Source organism: Leopardus geoffroyi, chromosome B4 (assembly GCF_018350155.1).
Source record: "Leopardus geoffroyi isolate Oge1 chromosome B4, O.geoffroyi_Oge1_pat1.0, whole genome shotgun sequence".
Taxonomy (NCBI): Eukaryota; Metazoa; Chordata; class Mammalia; order Carnivora; family Felidae; genus Leopardus; species Leopardus geoffroyi.
In genome coordinates, this window is record NC_059341.1 from 80,811,886 (window position 1) to 80,822,889 (window position 11,004).

Genomic DNA, 11,004 nt, shown 5'->3' on the forward strand with positions numbered 1-11,004 from the left:
GAGGAGCCAGGGATTCCCTTATCCTCTCTCCCTAAATTCTGGAGTGGAAGGTAACAATGGGACCAGTTGTGAAAATCTGTTGTTCAGTATGCTTTGGATTTATTTCCTCTTGAACCACTTGCTGGCTGGTACTTGGAGTGGAGTGTGTGTGCATGCGTGTGTGTGTGTGTGTGTGTGTGTGTGTGTGTGTGTGTGTTGGGGGGAATCACTTGGTCCTGGAGGTCTACTTTCCCCTCCCTCAATGGTGCCCTGGAGACAGCAAAACATGCTGCCTACAGTGTGCGGAAGCAGGGCCAACAATTATCTGGAGTTATTTTATGTGATCAAGTGAATTAGGAGCCAAATCTGACTGTAGTTCCTATCATCTTGAGGCAATTGACTTTGGGGCAGTAAAAGGGGGTCTAACTGTGCTTGGGAAAAGGGAAAGAAGGTCTGGGGGGGGGGGGAAACTTGGGTGTCTTTTCAACCCTGTAAGGAAGTTTAAATGGAAAAGGGGGGTGGGGAGAAAGAAAAGGAACTTAAGATCCATAGTCTTTTCTAACTTTGCTTCTTTGGTTTTAGAGGAATTTAATCCCCTCTCCTCCCAAAAGTGGAAGAGATGAAAGCAAGAAGGAGAAAAATTACCATCTTTTATTTCTTAAGCTTCTCTCTGAACTTGCGAAAGGGACGCTGTCTAGCGCAGGAAAACATCCGGAAAGGATTGGGACTGTTCCTTTATTTCCCCTTCTTTAGGGGCTTCTCCCTCCTCTTACACATACTGTACACATAGTTCTCTGTCCCGCTCCGTCTGAAAAGGGGAAAGATTAAAAATCTGTAATTCTTGACCAATGAAACAAAACGAAACCCCCTTACATCTGAGTTTGTGAAGATTTTGGCCTCTGGCCTTCCCTCCAGTGGGCTCCATTCTCTCCTCTTTCCCCAAAGCTCTTCTTTCCTTGGATCTGACTGCCCAGAATGGGATCAGGGTGCCGGAGAGGGATGGGGTGGGGGGCAGAGGAGGGAGTGAGGGGCATGAAGGGCCGACCCCTTGGCCGGACCCCTAGTTCCAGAGGTCTGGGTCCCCGCTGCTGCTCCACTCGGGGCTGCTCCAGCTTCACTGGGAAGCCGAGGGCTGGAGTTTTTATTGAAGTTGGGTTGAGCAGAGGGGAAAGGCTGCTGGGGGGGGGGGGGTGCGGGGAGGACGCAACCCAGGTTCACGGGGAGGACACAGCATTTTCTCTCCCATCGCCTTTATATTCGGCAGCGCCTCTGACCTCTCCCCCACCCCCATCTCCGACCCTCCCAAACCAGCCCTCGCTCAGCCCCTGGTCTCCAGATACGATGCCACTGCTTTTGTAGGGCTGGAGATTTCTTGCCCACAGTAATGGGAGAGGCAAGGCGCATGAATGCCTGCCAGCGCGTTGTATCTCTCTCTCCAATGGCTAAGTTAAAAGAAGACGGGGTGAAAGCGGCAACGCCAGTCTTCCAAGGTCCTTCTCTCCAAGCACCAGGAGATCCCCACAGGTCAAAAATCCCCTTGACATGTAAGTAGTTAGCACTCGATCTGCTCAGGGCAAGGAGTACAGCATTTGCAACTCTGTCTCGTTTTGCCATTCAGTTTTTAGCTCAACTCCCGATCTTGGGGAGGGAAGGCGGGAAATCCAATCCTGAACGGAGGGCTTCTGCTTGGGGGAAATGGAGTTTCTGGGCCGAGTCTTGTACCTGGGGAGTGAAGAAACTTTGCTCCAAAAGGAGAAGGTGGGGAGGGAAAGTGAGCCTGGGGTGGGGGAAGGACTGAGGAACTTTACTTCTCCGAGGGCCTCTCGCTGCTGCTTGCTTGAAGTTTCCTACAAAGTTTTCTCTGCAATCTGGGCATCAGCTTCTGGGTTGTTGTTTTTTTTTTTTCTCCTGCGTGGACTTAGCGGATTGCAGTGCAGAGCCGCCTTCCTGCTGTGAGATGAATGTGTATGTGTGTATTTGGGGGAGTGGTAGGGAAGATAAAACGGGGTTCTCAGAGCTTGGGACCAGGGTACCCTCTGCTAGGCACCATTTGTCTGCTTGTCCAAGATTAGGGGAGACGGACTCCGAAGGGGGCCCTTGAGGTGGAGGGTGCTATGATGGGAGAAGCAGCATGCGGACGTGATTCCACATCTTTGCCTCTGCTTTTTGCCAAGTCCTGGGGGGAGCATTGGTGTTGCCCTCACAAAGCTCCTTCTCGTGGTTTTCCACAGCTTCTATCTGGTACCCCACCTTCGAAGAGCTAATTCTAAGAAACCCTTCCCAGCCTTGGAGAAAGAGACGAAGGATTCCCCCCCAACACCAGCGGCCATCAGAACAGAGAGGATATTTATTACCTCTCTGGATATCATTATCTAAGAATACAATTTTATGAACTTCCTAATCTGTTAGCTTGATTTATCTGGTGGGCAGAAGCCCAAAATAAACATTTGGGGGATTTGGTAGGGAAAAAAAAAAAAAAAAAAAAAAAAGAGCCTTTGCCTCTGACCACTCTTTCTGGTAGAACTGATCACCCCCTACCAACTTGGCCTGCTTTTGCTACACCCCATAGAGCTAGCCCCATTTTAATTTTTCTCTGCAGCGCGTGACTGTTTGGGGTATCGGAATTTTAGCTGCCTCCTGGGGGTTAAAAATGGTAGGGTATACTGTGTGAACCAGAGACCTGAGGGGGTCCCTCAGCCACCTTAAAGTCTGTGTACCTCCGGGAGCTCAGATCCCTTTTGGCTTTGCTAGCAGGGAGAAACCAAGGTTTGCTCCTCTGCCCTCTAGGTCCAGGAGCCCCTTCTCAGACCTGGCTCTGTCTCCACTCCTCAGGATTTGTCTTCTCTTCTCTCTGCCATCAGCTCTGTAGCTGCTTTTTTAAAAAGGGTCCATCCAGCAACGGAGCCCACATCCGCGCAAACAGGGTCAAGGGCCTTTGCAGTTTCATCCTCCTGTAGACCCAGCTAGCTGATGAATTAAATTAGGAGGCAGAAAAGACAAGGATGGGTAGGGAGGGTCTCCCATGTTTGAGGGTGACTAGGGTTACATAGCCTAATAAATGGAAAGGACTATTTAAAATTTCTAGTCCCCAGCAGCAATGGCCAGATTTCCTAAAACGTAGGGCACTCCAGGGTCTGTTCTGCCAGCCGTGATGGGGATATGAGTCAAACCCAAAGAAGTGTCACCTCGGCTCACTCCTCCTTTCTGACCCTCTCTTCCCACTTCCAGCATCTAGAGGGAAGTATATTTGAACTTCCGGGGGCGAAGCGTTAAAACGGAGCATGTGGGAGGCACTGCCAAACAGTCCGACCCCAGGTCCCCGCTGCCGGCCTCTGGCCTTCCAGGCAGCCGGTGCGAGAGAATGGGGCCCAGAGCGGCTGCCGCCACCGGGGGTCCCGGCTCCCTTCTGGAGCGACCGGGGTCCTGAGGATGGCGAGATGGGGCCGGCCCGGGCAAAGGTGAGGTGCGAGAGGCCGGCAGTGGCCCGACGCCCCCTCCGGGTTCCACGCCACGGCCGCCCCGGGCGCCGTGTCGCCTTCGGCTGGGTCACGACCCCGGGCTCGGACCGCGGACAATAGGGCTCTGGGCGGGGGCCTCGGGCTGCGCGGCCGGCCGAGCGGGTTCACTGCGCGGTGAACTCCGCTCCACCTCCGGGGTCTCGCCCTTTAAGAGCCCAAGCTCCCCCCGCCCCCCGCCCCCCGCCTTTTTTTTTTTTTTTTTTTTTTTTGCCCTCTTCGCCTTCATTTTTTTTTTTTTCCCGTGGAAAATTGAGCACACTCTCAATTGCTCCTCGACCGACCGATCCCCCACAGTTACCACCACCGAATGAGATTTCATTTTCGCTAGCAATGAATGCATACTTTTCCCCGAGTTACAAGAGCCGGGGAAATGGGACCCTCTCAAGATTTTTGTGGGCACAGAGAGAAAAGCATCCCAGGTCATCAAACCAACAAATGGTCTCCTCCATCACAGGAATTCCAGGCCAATGGGTCCTCCCGGCACCTCCACCCCAACTCAGGAAGAATTGCTTCCCTCTTCCCCTGGTCTTTGTCTCTGGGCACTAGATTAGGATTAGGGCTCTTATAAAAGGGGGAATTTGCTCTTAAATCTGATGGGCAGGGACAGGGCTGGGTGATCCACGGGAGGGTGGGGTGGGTACAGAGTGAGTAACTTGGGAGATGTCCCCCAACCAGTTTGTTCTTGTTCGCCCCATCTCTCCCCATCCCTACGATGGCCTGGCTCTTGTTTGTGACTCTGTCCCTTTTGTCAGTTGCACAGTGTTTGTAACTTTGCGCGTGTGGAGTCCTTCTACTCAGCTAGAATAGACCTTGGAAAATATGGTTGCTGAATAGCAGTTGGTTCTAGCTGGAGGCAAAAAAGGAAGGCAGTTTGGTGAGAGGAGAAAATGGGGGAGGCATGGAATATTCCCCATGTACATTTGCTCCCGTCTTTCCCCAGCCCCCCACCTCAAGCCCTGTCTTGCCTGAGCAAGCTCAAAGGTCACATGGAGAGATGTGTGCCTCCCCCCACCCCTCGTTGGAAACCTTTCTTCTTGGACTCTGTCTCTCTACCGATTTCGACCCATTTTGCAATGTGACTGCCTGCAGCCCCGCTTGTCTTTGCTCAGCTGTTTCAAGGTCTCTGCCTGGCATTTCTACTGCTTTCAGTGCTCAGTGTTTCCTCATATCCCTGCTGCTCTGCCCCTTTCATCCTGCAGCAATCCTTTAGGACATTCCCCAGCCCCAGTGCTCCTCCTAGAACTCCCCTCCAACTGAGAAAGTGGAGAAGAAGAACCAAAAGGTGGGGGGGGGGGCAGCAATCTGGAGGGACAGCTGACGTTCAAAGGTTCCTGGCTGAGCCTCCGGTCCAGGCCACCTCAGGGGCTGATCTGACTGCTCCAGAGCCAGCAGCAAATAGAGCAAGGTTTTACAGCCTGGGCAGATGTCTGCTTAGCCAACTCACTCGGATTCCCCTTTATCTCCTCCACCAAAGAGGCTCCAATCCCCACTATACCTTTGTTCTCTTTCCTTTCCCCCCACCTCCCCCTCCTCTTCCTCCGTTTGATCCTGCCTTTCCCCCTCAAATTATTTCTTTAGATCTGGAAGCATCTGTTCCTGCCTGCCCCTCCCCCCCACACCCTCCTTTCCTTCTCTTCCTCCTCCCTCCACTTCTGGGAATCAAAGAGACCCCCAAATGGAGGGCCTCTGGCTTCTAGAGGGCTCTGCTACCCCAGGGCTCAGAGACCTGTGAGGCCAACCCTTGAGAAGCTTTCCCAACCCCAAGTCACTTGAATCTCACCTTCCCAGCTGGAGAGGCACCCCCCCCCCCAATGGTGCAGTCTGAGTCCTGGCCCCCAGGGATCAGCCTCTTCTCTCACTGGGACAGCTATCCATTAAATTCAGGTAAAAGCAAGGTATCTGAGGTCGAAAGGTTTGGTGCAGAATTTTTAAATAATTGCCCCAGTTCTCTGAGGGCTGTTTTGGGCTTCAGAGTTTGAACGTATCTTCCTATCCTGACCACAGAGGGGAGATGGCCTTTCCTAACCTCTCTGTCTGGTCATTCTGCCCCTTCCTTTGATGGCAAACACATTCTCTGAGCAATTAGAATGTCCCTCAATAGCTCCCAGAATTCCGTAACCCAAACTGAAGAAATCAAGACAGCGTCCATACTGTGCACACTGGAGGGCCTCTTTTCTCTATCTCTCAAAAAAGAAAAAAAGAAAAGAAAAATGACTCCCTGAGATCCTCCTTTCCAACACTCATATCCAGGAATATGTGGTCTCCGAAGCTTAAGGAGAGTACGGTAAACCCAGTCAGGGTAAATAATAGGCTATCTTTTCCTCTCTGTGTCAATCCAGTTGGGTCTGAGTCCAGATAATTCAGGCCAAGACTCTTGAACTCTGCCTGGGAGACCTGTCTTTAGCAAGAACCCACTTCATATCCCAGAGCCCCAGACTGGAATAATCCCAAGGTCTTTGCCCTAGTGCCCACAGTTGAAAGCTGGTAGGAGAGCATAAGTTCCCCTCCTCCCTTCCTTCCCTCCAGCTCCTTCCCGAGATTTAGCCTTGCCTGGCATCCTGCTCCCTCTTCTGTCCTTGAAGACCAGTGGTTGGCCAAGAGCCCCAGATTCATGCTCCCCGTGGCTTGCCACTCAGTTTCCATGGCAATGAGAGGCAAGTGAACTATTCCCCCCCTGTCCCTCAACTGGTTGGATAGACCCATACCAGCCAGAATGTTCTCTGGGGGAACCTGACCCAAGAAAGATACAGGAGGTGGTGGGAGTCTGCATTTTGTTATGGAATTTTTGCTAATGGGGACGGAAGAGGAAAGACTGGGAAGAGAGTCCCTCCCTCCAGCCTGTAATTTCACACAGTCCTTTCTCTCTGCACACATTTACCTACAGACACGCCCTCAAAACACTCATGACAGATTCATGCTAGGACCTCAACACATTCGTTTCTTCTGTTCCTGCATGTGTGGGTAGGTGACTTTGTTGAAGGCGTGCGCGCGCGTGCGTGTGTGTGTGTGTGTGTGTGTGTGGAGGTGATTTGTGACAGACAATAACATCCCAAGTAGAGCGCCTATGAAGTAACTTCTTTGACTTATCCCTGGTAATCGAGGCTTTTGCTGTCCCCTGTTCCCCGAATGCTGCTCAAAAAGGCTTGCTCCTTTACTGGAGACCCTGTGGCCTGAGGACTCACCCTTGATCCTGCAATTGGGCTCCTTAGGCCTCGGGTGGCTATAGAGGCAGGTGGAGTTAGAGGCCTCCGGACGATAAGATTCCTCACCAAATACTTTCACTTGTTCACAGTTTAATCAAAACCACAAACATGTATCTAACCCTCTAGTCTGCACTACTCTGCTCGGAGGCAGGACCTAGGAAACCACTGCCATGGCCACACTAACAGCAGCGACTGCAGGATAGTTCTCTCCTGGGGTTGCTAACTGCCTTACAGCGGCATTGGAGGAGTAAGTGGGTTAATGTATGAAAAGCATTTCGAAGAGTGCCTGGCACACAGTGAGCTTTCAATTAGTGCTATTCTCCGCCTCCTCCTCCTCCTCCTTCTTCCTATTATTATTATTAACAATAATAGGCATTTTCTTAAGCGCTTACTATGGAGCAGGCACTGTGCTAAATTTGTTATCTTACTTGAGCCTCAAGACCACACTGTAAGGAAGCTATTGTATTCCCGTTCTACCCAAGAGGAAGTTGAGGGAGGCCCAGGAGGCTAGAGATGTGCCCCATGGGCAGAGCCAGGACTCCAGTCAGACTTGCTGGACTTCCAGAGTGGGCGCTCTGAACTCCTCCGATTCTTTGCTCGTGATGGACATGGGCACTGGCCGTCAGGATGGCATGAGGTTGGCAGGGACCATTGGTGAGGTTGTGGGGCAGCGCCAGCCTGGGCACAGGCAGGGCCTACAGTAACCTCCGGTTCTTGCCATCGACAGGCTCTAACCCCAGTGGTTCTCGAACTTTTTGGTCCTCACACTCGTGCACTGTCTACACTCTTAAAAATTATTGAAATCTCAAAGAGCTTTTAAAAATACTATCTCTCAGGATTTACCTTATTAGAATTAAAACTCACACCTTCTAAAAATCTTCTCAAAAAAGATAATAAAGCTCTTACATGGTAACATAACTAACTTTTGGGAAAAATAACTATATTTGCCAAAACAATTTAGTAAAAAGGATGTCCTCGTTTCGCATTTAGGCAAATCGCTTCTCTTTTTTAAAGCTTAGTTATTTATTTTGAGAGAGTGAGGGCGGGGGGAGGGGCAGAGAAAAAGGGAGAGAGAGAGAGAATCCCAAGGAGGTTCCACACTCAGTGCAGAGCCCCAAAACCACGAGATCATGAACTGAACCGAAATCAAGAGTCGGACGCTCACCCGACTGAGCCACCCAGGCACCCCTACGCAAATCTCTTTAATGTCTAGCTGAGAAGACGAATGGATTCTCACGCCTGTTTCTGCATTCAGTTTGCTGCAATACATTCATTGTTTTGGCTGAAGTATATGAAGTACATAGCCTCACGCAGATAGGTAGTTGGAAGAGGAGGGACCTCTCTGAGAGCTCCTGAAGGGGTCTTCAAGAACCCCCAGGGGTCCTTGGGCCACATTTTAGGAAACACTGATCGAACTGACTGAGCTAACCAGCAGAAGCCACTCCATAACACTTATATTGGACACCGTTTTAGCTCATTAGTGGTGTTTCTGACTCTAAAACCTATCATCATTTCACGATTCCATGCCGTCTTTGGACTGTGTTATCTAAGGCAGTCGATTCAATTTTTCTGTCCCATGGATTCGATGAACAGATATACATGCATACGTGCATATATGCTATGCATGTCATAGATTCATCGCCATCATTTTTAGTATGACAGTGTGGGGTAAAATACAAATTTATAGGCAAAAAATGGCCTTCCTGCATTTAGCGTCGTTTGAGATGGGCAGCTTAGCTATTAAGATCAGTCTTGTCTTTCAGGAGGAGAAACTGAGCCAAAGAGAGTGATGTGACTTGCTGAAGATCTATGCTCAGCAAGTGGTGGAGGGTAGACTAGAACTCCTCTCTCTAGAGACACGGCTGTGTAACGTGTACCGAACGTGGATGTACGCCACGCACGAACTCTTTAAGGAAGCATATGTGACAGTTCTATTTATCTGAACATATCTGTGTATGAGAGGAGAAAACTATCTTGTACCTGCGCGCAGAGTTGCAGTTTTTGTCAAGAGGTACAGGGCACCAGCCTGACAAACTCTCCACGTGTCTGTGGTCCTGGGGCTTGATCCATCCATCGTCGGGAAACATTTCTTCCTTCCAGGTCCCCTGTCGGTACCTTCTCACTGAGGGTATGTAAATTGCCCAGATCTTCACACGAGAACACAGAACCGATGTAACGATCCGATCCCCTTCTTCCCCCCCCCACCCCACCCCACACGTTGTGTCTAACACATCTTTTCAAAATACGTGATCTACAAGCGTACAACAAAGGAAAGCAGAGCTGTGTGAACGGAGGTGGGGAGCCCTTGGGGGTCCAAATACTTGTCTGGGTAAGCCCCGTGCAAATGTATGAGCAAGTGGAGTCTTAGTTGTTTCATTAACATAATAGGTATTTATTCACAAATTCTGTGTTTTATGGCTGCACGAGGCTCACGTTTATGCAGGATCCAATGAGAAGAACCTTTGGTAGGAAGTCAGGCTGCCTGAATTCTGCTCCCGGTTGCCTCAGGCAAATCCCCTACCCAGCAAGAGCCTTCACTTCCTCACCTGTGTAATGGGGGGAAACAATTATAGCTACATCTCTGGATGGGGAGTGCAGGGGGAAAATGGTAGGAGATGCCTGAGTGGACATGATTCTTTTTCTACTATTGAAAAGTCCAAACACGATAGCAGAGAAAATAATATGAGCAGACTCTCATATACCCGTCACCTCACTTTAACAATGATCAGCCCATGGCCAATCTAATTTTTATCTAGATCGAACACAACACTACCTCATATATTTTGAAACAAATCTCAGACGTCATGTCATTTCTTCTGTGAACAATTCAATGGATGTCCCTAAAAGATGAAGACTTTTTTTTTTTTTTTTACAACATAACCACAATATGCTTCTCATAACCACCTAAAATTTTTTTTAGTAAAATTAGCTTTCAAAGAGTGGAGAAAGGGCTTTAATAACTCAGACCAGCTGGCTCCCCTGTGCCTCGTGCTCAGAGTTGACGAATATCAATAAGGGAAAAGGTAGATGGGGTGCCTGGGAGGCTCAGTTGGTTAAGCGTCCGACTTCGGCTCAGGTCATGATCTCACGGTTCATGAGTTCAAGCCCCGCATAGGGCTCTGTGCTGACAGCTCAGAGCCTGGAGCCTGCCTCGGATTCTGTGTCTCCCTCTCTCTGCTCCTCCCCTGCTTACGCTCTGTCTCTCTCTCTCTCAAAAATAAATAAGCATTAAACAAATTTTTTTTTAATAAGGGAAAAGGTAGAATGGGCAGGAAATGATAAAGTCTCCTCTTCTATTCCTGTCTTAAATTCTCAGTTCACCTCCAGACACTCCCTTCCACTCATTAGGTCCATTAAAAAATGGCCTGAGAGGGGACCCTGGAGGTCTAGAGCTGGTGGAGGCTGCCAGAAGGGGCCCATGGAAAATACTGCAAACCTCATTTTGGAGGAAAACAGTTGTTGAGCCAGAAAGAATCTGAGCAGAGGGCCTGCCTGACCATCCTCCAGCATCAGATTTCATCCTTGGCTTGCCAGGCACAGACTTCACAATGTCTGAAGTCTCCTTGGAGCTACCGATCTCCAAAGACATGCAGATATGTACACGTAACAACGTCCTCCTACAGAAACCCAAAAGAAGATACGGACAGAGGCACAGGCAAATCCATGCACAGGCCATGTACAAACACAAGCAAATGCTCAGAGACATATGCAAATGTCCAAGTACATATCAGCGGACTTAACCACATGGGAAAACGCTGAGACACAAATCCAAACGTTCAGACATGTGTGAATATGCAGGGATACAAACTAAGCCCTGGTACAAAAATACAGAAAGTCAAATACAAAAGCCGGGATGCATGCAAATACACGTTGGCCCGCTTTTATTCAAGACCAGTTAACATGGCCAAGGTCCGTTCTAGCTGGCGCCTTCCCTCTCATCCCGTCAAACGGGTCACGTAGCAGCCAAAGCTACAATCTGTGTCATGTTCACGTAGACACGCCCCTGAGATAAGTCATCCCAAGGTCTTCCCACTGCCCCTGACAGCACAAGTTCTCTATCGCCCAGTCCTCTCTCCTCAAAAGACAAGACTGAGAGTACTGTGTGTCCATATGAACGTACGTCTCTTGTCCTAAGAAGTCAGCTCAGTAAGGAGGGGGAAGGACACGGGCCATATACAGACTTTAAGTCAGCTCAGACTGACAAAGGAACATTGTTTTGCCTATGCTGTATTATAGGTATAGGTTGGACTGATTTTTCACTGCATTGGTTAACCCAGGTGGGTGTTGTGGCATCTTCTAGACAT